Raw genomic sequence first — 22,485 nt, forward strand, 5'->3', positions numbered from 1 at the left:
CCAAAGAAAGTTATCCCTACACAATCATATAGTCTGGCTATGCTCCATCCTCATCACACAAAATATTCAAATCATGCACAACCCCGATGACAAGCCAAGCAATTGTTTCATATTTTTGGCGTTCTCAAATATTTTCAACTTTCACGCAATACATGAGCGTGAGCCATGGACATAGCACTATAGGTAGAATAGAATATGGTGGTTGAGGAGAAGACAAAAAAGAGGGATATATTCTCACATCAACTAGGCGTATTAACGGGCTATGGAGATGCCCATCAATAGATATCAATGTGAGTGAGTAGGGATTGCCATGCAACAGATGCACTAGAGCTATAAGTTAATGAAAGCTCAAAAAGAAACTAAGTGGGTGTTCATCCAACTCGCTTGCTCACGAAGACCTAGGGAAATTTGAGGAAGTCCATCATTGGAATATACAAGCCAAGTTATATAATGAAAAATTCCCACTAGTATATGAAAGTGACAACATCGGAGACTCTCTATCATGAAGATCATGGTGCTACTTTGAAGAACAAGTGTGGTAAAAAGGATAGTAACATTGCCCCTTCTCTCTTTTCTCTCATTTTTTTTAATTTTGGGCTCTTTGGCCTCTTTTTTATCGTCGAGAGTCTCATCCTGACTTGTGGGGGAATCATGGTCTCCATCATCCTTTCCTCATATGGGACAATGCTCTAATAATGAATATTTTCACACTTTTATTTGCTTACAACTCAAGAATTACAACTCGATACTTAGAACAAAATATGACTCTATATGAATGCCCCTGGCGGTGTACCAGGATGTGCAATGAATCAAGAGTGACATGCATGAAAGAATTAAGAACGGTGGCTTTACCACAAATACGATGTCAACTACATGATCATGCAAACAATATGACAATGATGAAGCGTGTCATAATAAACGGAACGGTGGAAAGTTGCATGGCAATATATGTCGGATGGCTATGGAAATGCCATAATAGGTAGGTATGGTGGCTGTTTTGAGGAAGATATATGGTGGGTGTATGGTACCGGCGAAAGTTGCGTGGTACTAGAGAGGCTAGCAATGGTGGAAGGGTCAGAGTGCGTATAATCTATGGACTCAACCTTAGTCATAAAGAACACACATACTTATTGCAAAAATCTATTAGTTATCAAAACAAAGTACTACACGCATGCTCCTAGGGTGATAGATTGGTAGGAAAAGACCATCGCTCGTCCTCGACAGCCACTCATAAGGAAGACTGTCAATAAATAAATCATGCTCCGACTCCATCACATGACGGTTCACCATACGTGCATGCTACGGGAATCACAAACTTTAACACAAGTATTTCTACAATCTACAATTACTCACTAGCATGACTCTAATATCACTATCTTTATATCACAAAACAATCATAAGGAATCAAACTTCTCATAGTATTCAATGCACTTTATATGAAAGTTTTTATTATATCCTTCTTGGATGTCTATCATATTAGGACTAAATTTATAACCAAAGCAAATTACCATGCTGTTTAAAAAGACACTCAAAATAATATAAGTGAAGCATGAGAGTTCAACAATTTCTATAAAATAAAGCGACCGCCGTGCTCTAAAAAGATATTAGTGAAGCACTGGAGCAAAATTGCCAAGCTCAAAAGATATAAGTGAAGCACATAGAGTATTCTAATAAATCACGATTCATGCGTGTCCCTCTCAAAAGATGTGTACATCAAGGATGATTTTTGCAAACTAAAAAGCAAATACTCATATCAAACAAGACGCTCCAAGCAAAACACATATCATGTGGTGAATAAAAATATAGCCTCAAGTAAAGTTACCGATAGACGAAGGCGAAAGAGGGGATGCCTTCTGGGGCATCCCCAAGCTTAGGCTCATGGTTGTCCTTTAATATTACCTTGGGGTGCCGTGGGAATCCCCAAGCCTAGGCTCTTGCCACTATTTATTCCATATTCCATCAAATCCTTATCAAAAACTTGAAAACATCACAACACAAAACTCAACAGAAAATCTCATAAGCTCCGTTAGTATAAGAAAATAAATCACCAATTTTGGTACTGTTGTGAACTCATTCTTTATTTATATTGGTGTAATATCTACTGTATTCCAACTTCCCATGGTTCATACCGCCCGATACTACCCATAGATTCATCAAAATAAGCAAACAACACATAGAAAACAGAATCTATCAAAAAACAGTACAGTCTGTAATAATATGTAACTCCCGAATACTTCTATAAATCCAAAACTTCTGAAAACATAGGACAATCTGGGAAATTTGTGTACCGATCTTGTGCAAAAAGAATCAGATAAAAATCACGCTTCTGTAAAAAATTTAAAATTAATTTCCTGGGCGCAAAAGTTTCTGTTTTTCAGCAAGATCAAAACAACTATCACCATAAGCCATCCCAAAGGTTTTACTTCGCACAAACACTAAATAAAACACCAAAACACTTCTAACCAGAGGCTGGATGAATTATTTATTGAAAAACAGAACCAAAAAGCAAAGAATAAAAATAAAACTGGGTTGCCTCCCAACAAGCGCTATTGTTTAACGCCCTTTGCTAGGCATAAAAACACAAATAGATCTAGGTATTGTCATCATTGGTATGCAATCCATACGTAGCTCTCATAATAGATTCATATGGCAACTTAATTTTCTTTCTAGGAAAGTGTTCCATGCCCTTCCTTAACAGAAATTGAAATCTAATGCTTCCTTCTTTCATATCAATAATTGCACCAATCGTTCTAAGGAATGGTCTACCAAGAATAATAGGACATGTAGGATTGCAATCTATATCAAAAACAATGAAATCTACGGGCACATAATTCCTATTTGCAACAATAAGAACATCATTAATCGTTCCCATAGGTTTCTTAATAGTGGAATCCGCAAGATGCAAATTTAAAGAACAATCATCAAATTCACGGAAACCTAGCACATCACATAAAGTTTTTGGAATCATGGAAATGCTAGCACTCAAATCACACAAAGCATGGCGCTCATAATCTTTAATCTTAATCTTAATAGTAGGTTCCCACTCATCATAAAGTTTTCTAGGGATAGAAACTTTCAATTCAAGCTTTTCTTCAAAAGATTGCATCATAGCATCAACGATGTGTTTAGGAAAAGCTTTGTTTTGATTATAAGCCTGAGGAGAATTCAAGATGGATTGCAACAAGGAAATACAATATATTAAAGAACAATTATCATAATTGAATTCCTTGAAATTCAAAAGAGTAGGTTCGTCGCTACTTAACTGACCTCTCCAATCCCAGTTTTATCAATTTTTGCATCAAGATCTAAAAACTCTGAATCATTGGGACGCCTTTGAACTAAAGTTGACTCATCTCCAGTCCCATATTTATCAAGTTTTATTGCACTCATCAATGGAGATTCTCATAGCCTTTAGAGATTCATTGATATCATGCTTGGGTGGGGTAGATCTAATTTTCAAAGAATCAACATCAAGAGAAATTATATCCACGTTCATAGCCAAACCATCAATCTTAAGCAATTTTTCTTCAACCAAAGCATTAAAATTCTTTTGCAAACTCATAAATTCTTTAACACTATTCTCAAAATCATACGGCATCTTATTATAATTTCCATAAGAATTGTTGTAGGAATTACCATAGTTATTAGAGAATTACTTGGAAACGGCCTAGTATTAAAATTTCCTCTATATGCGTTATTACCAAAATTGTTCCTACCAACATAATTCACATCCATAGATTCATTATTATTCTCAATCAAAGTAGACAAAGGCATATCATTAGGATCAATACAAGCACTCTTGCTAGCAAATAATTTCATAAGTTCATCCATCTTTCCACTCAAAACATTAATCTCTTCAATCGCATGCACTTTTTTACTAGTGGAAGATCTTTCAGTATGCCATCGAGAATAATTAACCATAATATTATCTAGGAGTTTAGTAGCTTCTCCTAGAGTAATTTACATAAAAGTACCTCCCGTGGCCGAATCTAAAAGATTTCTAGAAGCAAAATTCAATCCGCCATAAAAAAAATTGTATGATCATCCACAAATTCAAACCATGAGTAGGATAATTTCGTATCATCAATTTCATCCTCTCCCAAGATTGTGCAACATGTTCATGATCAAGTTGCTTGAAATTCGTAATATCATTCCTAAGGGAGATGATCATACCGGGAGGAAAATACTTGGAAATAAAATCATCTTTACACTTATTCCATGAATCAATACTATTTTTAGGCAAAGATGAAAACCAAGTTTTAGCACGATCTCAGAGCGAGAAAGGAAATAGCTTCAATTTAACAATATCATGATCCACACCTTTCTTCTTTTGCATATCACACAAATCAACAAAATTATTCAGATGGGATGCGGCATCTTCGCTAGGAAGGCCGCAAAATTGATCTTTCATAACAAGATTCAGCAAAGCGGCATTAATTTCATAGGATTCCGCACTAGTGGCGGGAGCAATCGGAGTATTAACAAAATTATTGTTATTAGTGTTGGAAAAGTCACACAATTTGGTATGCTCTTGAGCCATTGTGACGAAGCAAGCAATCTAACACACGAGCAAACAAAAAGTGATGAAGAAGACAAACAGAAGAGGGGCGAATAGAAAGTCAAATATTTTTGAAAATTGTTTTAGAAGTGGGGGAGAGGAAAAATGAGAGGCAAATGGCGAATAATGTAATGCAAGGGATGAGAGTTTTCTGATGGGTACTTGGTATGTCTTGACCTGGCGTAGATCTCCCCGGCAACGGCACCAGAAATTCTTCCTGCTACTTCTTGAGCTTGCGTTGGTTTTTCCCTTGGAGAGGAAAGGGTGATGCAACAAAGTAGAGATAAGCATTTCCCGCAGTCAGAGAACCAAGGTATCAATCCAGTAGGAGACAAGTAACAAATCACCAATACCTGCACAAACAATCAAACACTTGCACCCAACGCAATAAAGGAGTTGTCAATCCCTTCACGGTCACTTGCAGAAGTGCGATCTGATAGAGATAGATAAAACTAAACAAAAGATAAAGTAAATAATTTTGGGTTTTTTGCTTTATAGATCGAAAAGTAAAAGATTGCAAAATAGTAGATCGAAAACTTATATGATGGAAAATAGACCCGGGGGCCATAGGTTTGACTAGAGGCTTCTCTCAAGATAGCAAATAATACGGTGGGTGAACAAAGTACTATCGAGCAATTGATAGAAAAGTGCAAAGTTATGATGATATCTAAGGCAATGATTATGAAATATAGGCATCACGTCCGTGTCAAATAGGCCGACTCCTGCCTCCATCTACTAGTATTAATCCACACATCGACCGACTCCTGTCTGCATCTAGAGTATTAAGTTCACGAAGAACAAAGTAACGCTTTAAGTAAGATGACATGATTAGAGGAATAAACTCAAGCAATATGATGTAAACCCCATCTTTTTATCCTCGATGGCAACAATACAATACGTGCCTCGCAGCCCCTAGTGTCACTGGGAGAGGACACCACAAGATTGAACCCAAAGCTATGCACTTCTCCCATTGCAAGAAAAACCAATCTATTTGGCCAAAGTAAACCGATAGTTCGAAGAGAATTACAAAGGTATCAAATCATGCATAAAATAATTCAAAGAAGATTCAAATAATATTCATTCATAAGCTGATCCTAAATCCACAATTCATCGGATCTCGACAAACACACCGCAAAAGAAGATTACATCGGATAGATCTCCAAGAACATCAAGGAGAACATGGTATTGAGAATCAAAGAGAGAGACGAAGCCATCTAGCTACTAGCTTTGGACCCGTAGTTCTGTGGTAAACTACTCACGCTTCATCGGAAGGGCAATAGAGTTGATGTAGAAGCCCTCCGTGATCGAATCCCCCTACGGCAGGATGCCGGAAAAGGCCCCAAGATGGGATCTCAGGGGAACAGAAGGTTGCGGCGGTGGAAAAGTGTTTTCGTGGATGCTTCTTATGGTTTCGGGAATATATGTGAATATATAGGTGGAAGATCTAGGTCAGGGGGTCACCGAGGGGCCCACAAGGCAGGGGGGCGCGCCCTACCCCCTGGGCGCACCCTCCACCCTTGTGGACGTCTCGTGGCTCTTCTGACTTGCATTAAAAGTCTCCTCGGTGTCTTCTGGTCCCAGAAAATCATGACAAAAGTTTTATTCGGTTTGTACTCCGTTTGGTATTCCATTTTTGCGAAGCTCAAAAACAAGGAAAAAACAGAAACTGGCACTGGACTGTAGGTTAATAGGTTAGTCCCAAAAATAATATAAAATAGCATATTAATGCATATAAATCATCCAAAACAGATAATATAATAGCATGGAACAATAAAAAAATTATAGATACGTTGGTGACATATCAATCAACAAACCATTCATTTTTGCGAAGTAAATGTAGGGAAAACCTCATTACCTTCAGCACCCTTGCTCTGACAACAAAGAACCTGGCGAATATAATCTCTGGTAAGGTCAATCGGTAGGAGTTTAAAGTAATTTCTGAGAGATGCAGATCTAGGAATTCGACGTGATTGTTATATTATATCACATTATCCACCACCGAGCCTAATCTTATCTGCAAAAGAAGAAAATGTGTTTGTGCCTACATGCAGTTTTGAACACTACTACAGGCCTATTTGGTTTGCAAGATCTGTAAAATGCACTAACATGCCATCTTTGATCCGACATGATTAACATGGGCATTTGATTACAATCTAGAAAAATGTAGCCTTCTTGACAAGAGGTTGGAGTGGATGAAAAGTTCCCTAAGGAAACTGGTACAGATGAATCCAAAGGACAAATGCTTATGGATTGTAACCATATGGATCAAGCAACCAATATGGGGGCAGAAACGTGTATGTACTGAAATCATCCAAAAAATCCTTCAGAAATCGTAGTACATTGTCATTGCAAACTTGAAAAAGGTGTCACAAATTGAACTCCCTTATGGTTAACATTTAATAGGAAAGGAACAACACCTCGATATATAGCTTCTCCAGGCACATAAAGCATCTCAGGAAACTGACAACTTGCTCCAGGTTGGGGCCGATAGATTCTAGTGCCAAGATCTTCAATGTGCGTAGTTTCGGGGTCAAGATTGTTGGAATCATTTTCTAGATGACAGATGAACATACATCTTCAAAATTTGTAATAATGTTAATTTCTAGAAGGAGAGGTAAAAGGCGGCTGTTGTACCTGAACGGGCGTGGATCCAATAACAAGTTCGGAGTATTTGTCATATGAGTAGCCCACCACTGTCCATTTCGGCGCACAAATGACATTGATTCTTGTTGGACCTTCTTGATCAACTACAAGTAATATCTCAAGTGAAGGCGTGTCCTCAATGACCATACCATGGTACACATCTTGTGATGTGTTCTTGCCGCACCAGCAACACACATAAATAGTCCGGAGAGTCATGGAGGTGATGTGGAAGCTACTCAACCCTTTGATCGCCTGAACACGAAGGTACTCGAGTGTAGTACGTAGTTCCTGAACTTGGCGACGCGCATCGTGGGCACGAGGTGGAGCGTGGATGTTGGCAGCGAGCGCATATGCCCATCATCAAAAGTGAGCTCCTCGAGCTGATCTAGGGTGGTGGATCAGAACCAGTCATCAAGCTTGGCTCGGTCCTTGCCGTTGGAATGGAACTTGCCCATTCTAAGGCCTCTGGTTGGGCTAGGATGACTACCGAGGATCTTAGAGAACACATCCAAGCTTTTGCGATAGCCATGACAAAGCTCGTGGGTGTCAATGAAGTCGAGAGGGGTGGAGTTCCATAGGGGGCGCCACCGCCAGGAAAGGACGGTTGTCCGCGCCCCATATTTGATTGGAAGGAGGAAGATGATGACTGACAACATATCATCGGGGAGGCTGCATGCTGATGAAGTCTAGGCCTGCCGGAGTGGCATGCGGTTCTTGCTCGCCCCGCCTCTGCTTGTTGGCAACCCCGTTCTCCACCTCCGGAGTCTCCTTGTCAGCGGTGCTTTCTGATAGAAGTAGGAGTACATGGAATATTTAGTTAAAACAGGACAATAGAAAAGTGTATTGGTAACTAGAAGTTAGTAGGTAGGAATAGAGTACGAAAATGGAATAACAATTGGTTGCTTAAATACTACAAAATTCATTTGATATTGCTGCGTAAGTCAACGTGCAGGTACTTGAAAAGAAAACTTACTTTGAACCAAGTTTGGACAGATGATATCGTCGCGGAAGTTAGCACATATCTCACGTCCAGGCTCTTTTATGTGCAGTGCAATTTTAGTGTCAGCTTTCAGTATATAAAACTTAGAAATTTCTTTCCAAAGTACAGTGCCAAAATAGGAGTCACCACGTTCATCAAGTCTTATAGTTGAAACGATTGTAAATCCATGGTTTGTGTTCAGTATGACATCCCTGCAGTCTTGATTTATGTAAAGGGAAAGATTGTGCACTACAGATTCTGTTGCATAGCAAGGGACGCGCTATAGAAAATGGTAGGATTGTTAAAGAAAATATGGTATCATCAAAAATGGGACCAAATTGATAGAACTGTACAATAGTTGAAATCAAAGGACAAAAATCTATAATTAAATAGATAGGGTAAACATGATGTCATGGAAATATGAGAGTAATCGAAAGAACATTACATCATTAATTTGCCTAATATAGAAAGAAGAGGAAAGAAATCCCCTTTGACCTATATGGTGCATGTGGCACCTTTTATCCAAATGTAGCAATATTTATTATATTGTCGGGGGAAACGACACCTACGGGATCACGAGGAATCCCTTTTGCTACGGTTGGCGGGCGCGGGGCTGTGGAAAGAGCGGATTGAGAGATCAACGCAGGGGGATTATCCAGGTTCGGGCCGCAAGTGATGCGTAATACCCTACTCATGTTGGTTTATGTTTATCTGGTGTTCTTGGACTAGCTACAAGGCGTGCAGGGTCCAAAAAGTCCGAATCTTTCCTCAGTACGCCACGGGCCTCCTTTTATAGTTAAAAGGGGCTGCCACAGTGGCACACAGGAGGTGGAAAGTTATACAGTAGTCCAGTCTATCTCCTGGCACCGTAGGACAAACACATTTAATGCGCTGCCGACGTGCCCTTCTTGCTTTATCGGGGAGGACAAGGAAGCTCGTCCCAGCTGTTGCCGCCTCGCCTGTCTTTGACGCGCGTCCGAGCTGACGAGGCGTGGAGCGCCACGCTGGCTGGCTGGCTGCTGAGTTGGTGCGGTGGCAGAGTCTTCCCAAAGATCTGAATGCCACCATGCAGGTGCTTGCTGAGTTGGCCTAGATGCCGCACGTCACCACGCAGGTGCTCGCCTAGTTGGTGGGCTGGCAGCTGCATGGGAACGGCGGTGGAGTCTTGGGAGATGTCGGCCTGGCTGCGGCCCCGCGGATGTCTTCGGCAAGGGTATTGTCGCGGCGTCGTGGGCGTCCCCGGCAAGAGCTTGTCGGGGGGCTCGTAGGTATCCTCGGCAAGGATCTTGCCGAGGATCTTTGTCTTCTGATTCTCATCTGATCTTGCATGTTCTTGGTCTTCACAAAGATCTGCATGCCACCATGGAGGCGCTTCCCGAGCCTTGGTTCCAATGTGGTTGAGGGCGTTGGAACTCTCAGGCTCAAGGGTGGTAGCCCTGCTGGTGTTGGGAAAGTTGCCCCAGCAAGGTTCTTGTCGGGGCCGTGAAGGCCGCCCCGGCAAGGACCTTGCCGGGGGAGCTTCACCTTGCCCCTGACCTCTTCATGCTTCTGGCTTGGCCTTGCTCTGGTTGTCTTGTGGCTTTGCTTCCTTCCTCTGCCCCGCTAAATGTGGCCGCAGGTGCGGCTCCAACTGCCCGCGCACAAGTAAAGGCGTACAAAATAGGACCCCTCCTTTTGTGCACCGACAGGAGCCCCCGGGCCTGGGCCACACATAAGCGCGGCGCGTTGTTGGGCTAGGCCCTAAATGGTGCGCGGGCATGCGGGGCCAAGTTTTACCGCAGTAACTCCCTCGCCAGTTGCACTTCCCCACGACCCACGTTGAATGCGCGACGTGGGAGTCATGCATGATGTGGGGGTCATGCTTGGGGCGGTTGCTGCCCTCATGCGTCACATCATAGTAAATGGTAAAGAGGCGGCCCACGCCTTCCCCATAAGAAGGAAAAACCGCAGGCGCGCTGCTCTTTTACCCTCTGCGCCTGTTCCAATCTCGGAACTGCCATTCCTCTCTTCTTCCTCAGGTGATAGATTCGAAGTTCTTGCCTCTGCTTGCTGCCGCTGCGCCCCCATTTCCCTTGATCCTTCACCCCCTCCCAGCTGCCATGGCGCCCAAAACCAGCAGGGGCAAGGGAGCGGCCAAGGATGCCGGGGAGAAGGAGGCACCGGAGAGTAAGTCGGTGGTGCGGCGGACGCAACTCGCCTACTTCCCGTCGACGGTCGATGCGGTCCCCCTCAAGAACTTCTTCTTGCCACTGTGGGGGAGGAAGACGATGGGGCACCCTGCCACGCTCGTCATCCCCGCCGATTTCACCAAGGACGGGCCAAATCGGTACCCCTTCTTCGTCGATTTCTTCTCTTGCGGGGTCTGCCCCCCTTTCTTTGACTTCTTCAACGATGTCATGCTCACCTACGGCTTCCATCTTTTGGATCTCATGCCAAATGCCGTGGCGTGCATGGCTCTCTTTGCCCACCTCCGTGAGGGCTTTGCCGGGGTGCTTCCTAGCACGGCGCTCTTCCGCCACTACTACTACCCTTGCCTCCAACCAGGGGGCGCCATCTCTGGGAGCATCGCCAGGATCCCGAGGACCCAGGAGAAAGGCACGTACCTGGAGGGCGCCCAGAAGGAGATGTGGGAGGAGTAGCGGGGCCGGTGGTGCTGGATTGAGGAAAAGGACCCGCAGGAGTTCTGCTGGGTTAGTCAGAGCCCGCCGACCCGCCGCAGGGACTGGAGCGACCTCGACGTCAATGACAAGAAGCTCTTGGTTGCCACCACTAGGATCCATCACCTCACCACGGCCGGGCTCACCCTCGCCGAATCGCCCCGCTGCACAACAAGGGGAGGCCGGCCTGGGACTTCAGGAATGCGTCCAAAGTCATGAGGCTCCGCCCTGGCCTGAAGCATAACTTCACGGTGATGGGGCATGCCCATTTTTGTCAAAGGCTCTTTCAGCTTGACGTGGACAGTGACGGCAGGGCTGAGAGGACCGGCAGGGCCGCGAAGGCCGTCAAGGGGCCCTTGTTTGGGTTGCCGGCGGGAGTGGTCCCGCTGAGCAACAACTCTCGCCAGTCCGCCATCATCGCCATGATGCCAGACTTCAACGCGCATGGCCTTGACCCGGCCTGGGCCGAGCCGCCAGCAGAGAAGGTGCAGGAGTTCTTCGACACTTTGTCGGTATGTCCGTGACGAGCCGCTGCTTATCCAGGACACCACCAAGGCGGAGCTGGACTACATCGCCGCCAGGGTGGTGGAAGCGGCGCTTGCCAGGGAGGCCGGCAGCGTTGGCGGCGTGGAGGACGAGGCTGACATGGCCGCAGAGGAGAGGGAGCTCGCCTAGTGGGCGGAGTCTGCCGGGGCGGCCAGTGGCGCCAGCGATGAGGCTCCCCTCGTTGAAGACGCGGGCGACGAGTCGTCCGAATAGGAGGTCGAGGTGAACGACCCCCCAGCCGCGGGGAGGCAGCGCGTCCTGCGGCGGGCTACCTCTAGCGAGCCGGTCCGGCCCGGCAAGACCACGCAGTAGCAGCTGGCCCAGGGGTAGCTCGTGCGCGAGACGAGGGCGATGAAGGCCGCGTCAACGAAGAAGGCGGTGAAGGCCGCGGTGGTGAAGAGGACAACAACTGCTTCTTCCTCGTCCAAGCGGCACCGGACCCCGTCCCCATCTCCTCCTCCTTCGGTCAACACCTTGGAGGCCGAGTTCGACCTCGGATCCTTTAGCCCGAATAGGAAGAGGAAGCTAGTGGAGGAGGAGGTGGAGAACGAGTAAGTATTCTGCCCCCCATCATCTCTTGACCTTACGCCTATGTTATCTTCCTTTGATTTGGTTTCATCTTCACATGGACACGGAGACGCTGGCGCAGAGGGTGGCGAAGAGGGCCAAGGCCTCAGCGGGCGACAAGCCCCCGGCGGGTACTTCGCATACGCTGTTGCTAGTGGATAGCAGCCCCCGGCGTAGCCCCCGCTTCAGCCCCCAGTGTAAGCTCATCACTCACTTCTCCATTGATGAACTTTGGTGTGTGAATCCTTAACGCTGATCTTGCCGGGTTTGCAGGTGAAGAACGGCAGCAGTTGGAGCCGCCGAGGGCCACACCCAACACGCCATCCCTCTCGACTACGCCGCCCCGAGGGGCGTCCCCGGCAAGGGCATCCACCACCGAGCCCACACATATGGAGGAGGAGGAGGCGAACTTGGGTGCCGGGGGTTCTGCCCCGGCAATGAATGCTGGCGGGGAGGGCGCCACTTCTTCCCAGCCCGATGTGGGTAAGTCGTTTGTTTCCCATCCCCGTTCTTTCTATTTCTTTTTGAACCTCGACCTTGGCTCCGCCTCATTCCCCTTCTTGGTATCCAGACCATTCCTCGGCAGACTGGGGGGACACTGACACCGTCATCGAGGAGGTCTCCAGGGACGCCGAGGCCGAGGCTGACAAGATCGCCGCCGAGGAGGCCGCCAAGACCGCTACTGAGGGGGCCGCCAAGGGGCCTGCCGGGGAGGCCGGCAAGGCCGCTGCCGAGGAGGCCGGCAAGGGGCCTGCCGGAGAGGCCGGCAAGGCCGCTGCCGGGGAGGGGGTGGTAGACGACCAATCTTCCTCCTTTGCTGCCTCTGGCTAGGGCAAATACTCGAAGGTGGCCGACGACCTGTTCGTCCACCTCCCGGGAACGGCGAGCACCGGGGCACCAACCGAGGGGGAGGTGTTCGACGACGAGGCGCTTGCCGCCGCCGGTCTTGAGGTTTTTGACGAACCGAGCGCTGGTGGCGGCGGTTCCCAAGAGGAGCAGCTCCTTCGGGCCATGAGCGCCAACTTCCAAAAGCTCCAGGTGCTTCACTGCACCTTCCTAGACAAGGCAAAATCCAGGATGGCAGCGGTGGAAAAGGCGGAGGCGGATCTCGAGGGGCGCGTCGCCGAGACGCAGGCCTGGTTCCGCCAGGCCCATGAAGAACTGAAGGTTGCCCAAGATCTGCTGGCTGAGCGCAAACATGAGCTCATCATGCAGCAGGCCAATGTCGAGAAAGCCCAGGAGGCCATGAAGGAACAGGCCGCCAAGGACGAGGCTGCTCGGCACTAGCACCAGGCCGAGCTGAACTCCCAGGAGGAGGACCTTGCCGCTCGTGAGGAGGCGCTCGCCGCCACCCTCCGCGGCAAGGATAAGGAGGTCGAGAAGCTTGCCATGCAGCGGACCCAGGAGGTGGAGCGGAGGCACAAGGAGGCACTCAATGCTCAAGCCCTGGTCCATGCCGGCAAGGTGAAGGAGCTGGAGGTGGAGCAGGATGGGCTGAAGAAACAGGTCCTGGAGCTCGCGAAGGAGAAGGACACGATCAACGGCGCTCTGGTGGAGGCGCATGCCACAGTCCTTGGCAAGGCCGAGCTGCTCTCCAAGGCCAACGACTCCATCAAAGACCTGAAGCTGAAGCTGGAGGGTCTTGAGAGGACGCTTTCGGAGGTCAGGGCCTGGGAAGAAACCCTGGCCAAGGACCTGTAGGAGGAGAGGCAGCTGCGGAGGAATGATGCCGCCCAACACAAGGAGTACGCGGAGGGCATAAACCGTTGGGTCAGCCGCCTCGCCGACGTCGCCGGCAGGACCACCATGAAGCAGGCTACCATGGGGATGCCGAATGTGAGGTACGCCCCGGAGCCGAACGTGAGTCCCAATGCCAAACTGACCCTGTTCTTCGAGGGCGTTCTTGGAGCACTGGAGCAGCTCCGCTCCAGCCGGGCAACTTATCTGGCCAACGAGTCCCGGAGGCTCGGTCAGGGCGCCCTGACCAAGGTGCTCACCAAGATGGCGTTCTGGAACCCCGCCGTCAACTTTGCCAATGCGTTGGAGAGCTTGCCGGAGGAGGCGGACCTCGCGGTGCTCAAGGAGCGTATCAAGCCCATCATCGACTGCGTCGACGGAGTTGAGAGGGTGGCGGGCCAGCGTCGGGACTAGGCACCTCGTTTCTCATCGCCGCTGCGAGTTCAAGACCAAGACAATTTTATCTTAAGTTAGAACCGCAGCGATTATTTGGTGTAATATAACTCTGCAACATTTTAAGATCGAGCACGCTATCTTCCTGTTAGATCTCTCTTTGTATGTTCGCACCCTACGATTGGTTGGATAAGGCTGCCGGCGCGTAAACCCATGCCGGGGTGCTTTGACGACGGATCCTTAGCAGCCTGTCGGGGAGGCGCTTGTTGCCGGGCAAGCCACCTTCCTGCTCCCAGTGCGGTCGCTTGAACTGTCGAGCGGACTCGAAACAGGACAAGAGCGCGGCTAGTAGCGGGTAGGCCACCTTGCCATTCTCAGCGCGGCCGCATGAACTATCGAGCGGACTCGAGACTGAGACAAGGGCGTTGCCAATAGCGGAAGGGTCCCATCGCGTGCAGGTTTCCCATACAAGGAAAGAGATCTTTCGAGGAAGACAGACTTATATAAATGAAATTAGCCAAAATTTTGCATGACTTAGCTTTTCGAGGCCACGCGGATGGCTGTCGAAGCTGCGGACGGCACCAGAGGGCGGCTGATTGACGTCGCCCTCTCCCTTCGAGCCATCCCCATGAAAGAGTCAACGCGTCAGCTTCAAAACCAAATTTCCATGGATTGCACCCCCTACCTGGTGCGCCAAAGATGTCGGGGGAAACGACACCTACGGGATCACGAGGAATCCCTTTTGCTACGGTTGGCGGGCACGGGGTTGTGGAAAGAGCGGGATTGAGAGATCAATGCAGGGGGATTATCCAGGTTCGGGCCGCAAGTGATGCGTAATACCCTACTCCTGCTGGTTTGGGTTTATTTGGTGTTCTTCGACTAGCTACAAGGCGTGCAGGGTCAAAAAAGTCCGAATCTTTCCTCGGTACACCGCGGGCCTCCTTTCATAGTCAAAAGGGGCTGCCACAGTGGTCGAGTCTATCTCCTGCCACCATAGGACAAACGCATTTAATGCGCTGCTGACGTGCCCTTCTTGCTTTATCGGGGATGGCAAGGAAGCTCGTCCCAGCTGTCGCCGCCTCGCCTGGCTTCGACACACGTCTGAGCTGACAAGGCATGGAGCGCCACACTGGCTGGCTGGCTGCCGAGTTGGTGCGGTGGCAGAGTCTTCACAAAGATTTGCATACCACCACGCAGGTGCTTGCTGTGTTGGCCTAGAGGCCGCACGTCGCCACGCAGGTGCTCGCCTAGTTGGTGGGCTGGCAGCTGCATGGGAACGGCGGTGGAGTCTTGGCAGATGTGGGCCTAGGTGCGGCCCCGCGGATGTCTTCGGCAAGGGTCTTGTTGCGGCGTCGTGGGCATCCTCGGCAAGAGCCTTGTCGGGGTGGGGGGGGGGCTCGTAGGTATCCTCGGCAAGGATCTTGCCGAGGATCTTCGTCTTCTGATTCTCGTCTGATCTTGCATGTTCTTGGTCTTCACAAAGATCTGCATGCCACCATGGAGGCGCTTCCCGAGCCTTGGTTCCAATGTGGTTGAGGGCGGTGGAACTCTCAGGCTCAAGGGTGGCAGCCCTGCTGGTGTTGAGCAAGTTGCCCCGGCAAGGTTCTTGCCGGGGCCGCGAAGGCCGCCCCGGCAAGGACCTTGCCGGGGGAGCTTCACCTCGCCCCTTAGCTCTTCATGCTTCTGGCTTGGCGTTGCTCTGGTTGTCTTGTGGCTTTGCTTCCTTCCTCTGCCCCATTTAGTGTGCCCGCGGGCGCGGCTCCAACTGCCCGCGCACAAGTAAAGGGGTACAAAATAGGACCCTCATTTTGTGCACCGACATATATGTTCAGGAAAGTAGGCCATGCCAATCGATTGAGGGTGAGATTGAACATACCATGCGCATCCTCAAGTCATTTGGTACAGTGAGATGGAACTCCATGGATGTCTGGCGGAGGCCGCAAAGTCCTGATGTGTCCGTGCACTATACACTCTATGAATGAAAGAAAACCCTCAAATTAGCTCGAATAAAAATGAATTCACGATGATTTCGGCCGGGTGATTAAAGGAGGTAGATGATCTAGGATTAGAGATGAGATAATATCTCATTAAATTAGTTACCTTGTTGTCCATGAGAAAAAACCGTCAGTATGGCTGATTCCCCAACTGGGCGGAGCTGGGTCGACCGCGAGCAGCGTCGCGAAAGTCAGTGGTGAAATGTGGTGGGGTTTGCCGGCAGCCTGGCTGCGGCGGCAGGCGTCGAGCTAAGTGGTTGCCGCTGCAATAGGCGGTGCCATGCATAGACGTGGAGGAGCTTGTGCAGGTGTGAATGGGGACCGGAGGGGGTGGCGGGCGGAGTGAGGGTTTTTGTGACGTGGGGATGGTGAGGGTTTTCTTTTTTCTTTATTGAATTGGGTGGTGAGGGTTTTCTGTCCCACAAAGAATTTCAGAGGCAACGGTTTGCTAGAGCCAACAGTGTGTGATTGACATAATATGCAAAATGAAAGTCATTGCACATGGTTCCAATTTTGGGAACCATGTGTGATTGACGTACTACCTCCGTCCTGGTTTATTGGTTCCCTCTGTAATTTGTAACAAATTTTGACCAAATATTTAACTAACAATTGTTTATGCATGTCAGCAAAAATTATATCATTGAACACTATGTTCAAATACGCATCCAACAATATAATTTTTGCTGGCCTGCACTAACATTTTGTCGGTTAAATCTTTGGTCAAAATTTAACACAAACTACAAAGGGGACCAATAAACTAGTACGGACGTAGATTCCAATAACCGTGCTGATTGCATCCATATCCCACATTTAGACATAAGTAAACATAGATTAAACATACTCAGACATAGGTAATAAGCATACACAAGCATAGTTCAACCATAAGTACATAGTTTAACCGTCATTAAGCGTACTCAAGCGTACATAGTTCGATCCCACATCTCATGTCATTTGCAGGCATGATCCTGAAGCTTCTTCAGATACTCGGCGTATGCGCCGTGCGCCACCCTACGAGAATAGTTCTGCTTGAAGGAGCCAACAGCTCATCCTCTTGCATGTGCGAGAACACTTTCATACACATCATGAAGCTTGTGGTTGCAAAATGGGCATCGATAGCCACCGTCCCAGGTCCTAATACACCTGTTATGCATTCCGCATAAAGCTCCCTCAGGATTTGCCTTTTGTACCGCCTTTGTCCATCTTCATCCTTGCTGTCCACATCGTTAGACAACACCTATACAAATAATTAAAAAAATGTGGCGTCAAACTAATGTTTACAAACTAATCTCTAGCAAACATTTGGCAGTTGCCAAAATTTGGCATCAAATCAATGTTTACATGCCGTGAACTAGGATTAGGAATTTATGGCTATGTTTTCATACATATCCAGAGATTATGGTTCGATTTTTAAGCACAATCGTCTATGTACAAACCAATCTTGATGAAAATAATGGCACAAACATATATGTAGGTCATTCAAAATCAATTGTCAAGTCCTGGCTAGGAATTATTAGCACGAACATTAACCCTAGTCGGATTACTAGCAGAAATCATTTGCACAGATGAAACAACTAATCACTTATCACTTGTACCATTCAAACAATCAATACACTACATGGATATAACGAAACTTACTCAGATTTCATGGGTTCGGAGAACATAACCATAGGATTTCTATTCCAAAAAGGGGGAGGCAGGAGTAACCAGAGAAACCCTAGGATCTATTTGACACATAAATGGGTATAGATGACTAACCAGTTGTTCATCGTCATCGGAGTCGTCGCTACAGTGGCCGTCTGAGTCGTCGCCGGGGTCGTCGCCCGAGTCATCACCGGAGTCGATGTGGACCTCCGCCTCTGGCTGTGGAAGCTCGACGCCGTCGATGATGTCAAGGTGCAGCGATACCTCGTCGGTGGTGACGGCAAACTCTGTCTCCATCTCCATGTCGTGCTCCGATGCTTCAGCAGCCCCGACATCGCCACTCCCTCCGATGGGGCGCTTCGGTGTCATCCTCATACACTGACCGCTTTGAGGACTGACAGCGGCATCGAGGATGCAAGAGAGAGAGGATTGTGTGTGTGGCGAGGATGGGGGTGATACATCTCCAACGTATTTATAATTTTTGATTGTTCCATGCTGTTATATTATCAATCTGGGATGCTTTAAATCATTTTAAATCGTTTTTTGCTATTAACCTATTGACATAGTGCCAAGTGCCAGTCGCTGTTTTTGCATGTTTTTTACGTCGTAGGAAATCAATATCAGACGGAGTCCAAACGCAACGAAACTTTACGGAGATTTTTTGGACCAGAAGGAACATAATGGGCCCTGGCTGCGCCCAGGGGTGCTCCGAGGAGAGCACAACCCACCAGGGCGCGCCAGGAGGCCCAGACGCGCCCTGGTGGGTTGTGCCCACCTCGGGTACCCCCCGGACCGCCTCTTTGCTCTATAAATATCCCAATATTCCCAAAACCCTAGGGGAGTCAACGAAATATTCATCCAGCCACCGCAGAGTCCAGAACCACCAGATCCAATCTAGACACCATCCCGGATGGGGTTCACCACCTCCATTGGTGCCTCTCCAATGATGCGTGAGTAGTTCTTTGTAGACCTCTGGGTCTGTAGTTAGTTGCTAGATGGCTTCATCTCTCTCTCTCTCTGAATTCTCAGTACAATGGTCTCTTGGAGATCCATATTATGTAACTCTTTTGCGGTGTGTTTGTTGGTATCGATGAACTTTGAGTTTATGATCAGATCTATCTTTTTATATCCATGAAAGTATTTGAGTTTATTTGATCTCTTTTATGCATGATTGCTTATAGCCTCGTATTTCTTCTCCAATATTTGGGTTTTGTTTTGCCAACTTGATCTATTTATCTTGCAATGGGAAGAGGTGCTTTGTAGTGTGTTCGATCTTACGGTGCTTGATCCGAGTGAGAAAGGAAACCGACACGTATGTATCGTTGCTACTAAGGATAAAATGATGGGGTCTATCTCTACATGGATAGATCTTGTCTACATCATGTCATCGTTCTTATCTCATTACTCCATTTCTCCATGAACTTAATACACTAGATGCATGCTGGATAGCGATCGATGTGTGGCGTAATAGTAATAGATGCAGGCACGAGTCGGTCTACTAATCTTGGGCGTAATGCCCATGTAATGATCATTGCCTGGATATCGTCATGAGTATTTGAAGTTCTATCAATTGCCCAACAGTAATTTGTTCACCCACCATTTGCTATTTTTCCCGAGAGAAGCCACTAGTGAAACCTACAGCCCTCAGGCCTCTTTCTCATATATTTGCGTTTGCGATCTATTAAACCAAAAATACAAAAATACCTTGCTGCAAATTATTCTTATTTATTTTATTTGGCGTTCGATCTATCAATCTACTACAATTTTATCTCACGTCCGTTTGCCTATCTTGAGGCATCGTACCGCGGAAAGGATTGACAGCCCCTTTAACACGTCGGGTTGCGAGGATTTGTTATCTGTGTCCAGGGGATGTTTACGTTGTGTTGCTTGGTTCTCCTACTGGTTCGATAACCTTGGTTTCATATCTGAGGGAAATACCTACCGCCGCTGTGCTGCATCATCCCTTCCACTCTAGGGAAATACCGATGTAGCTTCAAGCGACATCAAAAGGAATTTCTGGCGCCCTTGTCGGGGAGCATCTTCAACATCTACCAGGTTCCTAATCACAAATCTCATCTCCTCGCAATTTACATTATTTTCCATTTGCCTCTCGTTTTCCTCTCCCCCACTTCAGAAAAATTTGCCGTTTTATTCGCCCCTCTTTTTCCGTTCGTCGTTTAATTGCCGGATCCGTTTTTTGGTGCAATCTTGTTGTGTGGTCATCATGACTCGAGAGAACACCAAGTTATGTGATTTCTCAAATAACAACAACAATGATGTTATCGGCACTCTGATTTCTCCTCCCGCCACTAGTGCGGAGTCTTGTGATATTAATACTGCTTTTGCTGAATCTTGTTATGAAAGATCAATTTTCCGGCAATCCTAATGAGGATACCGCGTCCCATCTTAATACCTTCATGGAATTATGCAATGTGCAAAAGAAAAAAGATGCAGACAATGATGTTGTGAAGATGAAATTATTTCCGTTTTCTTTGCTTGACTCTACAAAAATTGGGTTCTCTTCTTTGCCTCGTAATAGTATTGATTCTTGGAATAAGCGCAAAGATGCTTTAATCACTAAGTATTTTCCTCCCTCAAAAATTATTCCCTTAGAACCCAGATCATGAATTTCAAGCAACTTGAACATTAGCATGTTGCACAATCTTGGGACAGGATGAAAATGATGGTAAGGAATTGTCGAACTCATGGGTTAAATCTTTGGATGATCATACAAAAATTTTATGCGGGTTTGAATTTTGTTTCTCGTAATCTTTTAGATTCCGCCATGGGTGGTACTTTTATGGAAATTACATTGGGTGAAGCCACCAAAATTGATTGATAATATCATGCCAAATTATTCGCAATGGCATACCGAAAGAACTCCTAGTAAAAAAGTTAATTTGGTTGAAGAAAATTCTTCTTTGAGTGAAAAAGTTGATGCTCTTATGAAATTGGTTGCTAGGAAAAGTGCTCCTATTGATTTTCATGATACTCCGTTGTCTACTTTGATTGAGCAAAATAGTGATGCCATAGATGTTAATTTTTTCTCTCGAAATAATTTCAACAACAATGCTTATAGAGGTAATTTTAATCCTAGGCCTTTTCCTAGTAATTCCTCTAATAATTATGGTAATTCCTATGGAAATCAATCTTATAATAATAATAGGAACACCTCTGATCTTGAGAATAATATTAAAGAATTTATCAACACGCAAAAAGCTTTCAACACTTCCATAGAAGAAAAGTTGAATAAGATTGATGATTTGTCTAGAAGTGTTGATATAATTGCTCATCATGTTGAAAATCTCAAGATGAAATTTTTTGTGCCTAAAGTAGATGAATCAATTAAAGCTCTTCATGTTTCTATGGATTAAAGTAAGAAAAGAACAGCTATGCTTAGAGCAAAAAGAGAATTTTTAGAAAAAGCGTTTTCTAGTGATTTCTTTCGCAAAAGTGATGAAGATCTTAAAATGATTGGTGTTTCTTCTATTGATTCCTTCTTTAGTAAAGTTAAGATTGATGAAAAAGGGAGTGGAGAAGAGTCAACTTTAGGTAGAAGGTGTCCCAATATTTCGGAGGGTGAAAATCTTATTGAGAAAATTGATGAAAGTGGGTTTGAAGAGTTCAAAACTTTAGCTAGTGATGTGCCCGCTCTTTTGGATTACAAAGACTTTAAATATGATAGTTGCTCTTTGATTGATTGTATTTCTTTGTTGCAATCCATGATAAATTCACCCCATGCTTATGAACAAAATAAAGCTTTTAATAAACATATTATTGATGCTATGATGAATGATTTTGAAGAAAAATTGGAATTAGAAGTTTCAATTCCTAGAAAATTGCTTGATGAGTGGGAACCTACTATCAAAGTCAAAATTCAAAACTATGAATGTTTTGCTTTGTGTGACTTGGGTGCTAGTGTTTCTACAATTCTGAAATCTTTATGTGATGTGCTTGGTCTTACCGACCTTGAAGAATGTTCTTTAAATTTGCACTTGGCGGATTCTAGTATTAAAAAGCCTCTGGGAAGAATTAATGATGTTATTATTCTTGCAAATGGGAATTATGTGCCCATAGATTTTATTGTTCTTGATATTGATTTTCATCTGTCTTGTCCAATTATTCTTGGTAGACCATTTTTACGCACTATCGGTGCCGTGATTGATATGAAAGAAGGCAATATTAAGTTCCAATTTCCCTTGAGAAAGGGTATGGAACACTTTCCTAGAACAAGAATTAGGCCACCATATGAATCAATCATGAGGGCATCCTATGGATCTTGAACCAAAGATGACAAAACTTAGATCCTTGCTTTATGCCTAGCTAAGGACGTAAAACTATAGCACTTGTTGGGAGGCAACCCAATGAATAAAATTTATTTTTGTTTTTTCTTTCTGTTCTTGAGTGATAGAACAATTATGCTACTGTTATGATTGTTTTTTTGTGTTTAAATTAGTGTTTATGCCAAGTAGAACCGATCGGATCTTCTTGGGTGATAGTTGTTTGATATTGCTGAAAAACAGAAACTTTTGCGCTAAGAAAAACAATTCTTATTTTTTAGCAGAGCGTGATAAAATTCCTATTATTTTTGCAGAAGATTAATATACAGATTTCTCAGGTCATCCTATGTTTTCAGAATTTTTGGAGTTCCATAAGTTTCCGAAATAGCCAGATTGATACAGACTGTTCTGTTTTGACAGATTCTGTTTTCTTTGCGTTGTGTGCTTATTTTGATGGATCTATGATTTTCTTTGATGAGTTTTTGCCATA

The sequence above is a fragment of the Triticum aestivum genome, chromosome 1D (assembly GCF_018294505.1).
Source record: "Triticum aestivum cultivar Chinese Spring chromosome 1D, IWGSC CS RefSeq v2.1, whole genome shotgun sequence".
Lineage (NCBI taxonomy): Eukaryota > Viridiplantae > Streptophyta > Magnoliopsida > Poales > Poaceae > Triticum > Triticum aestivum.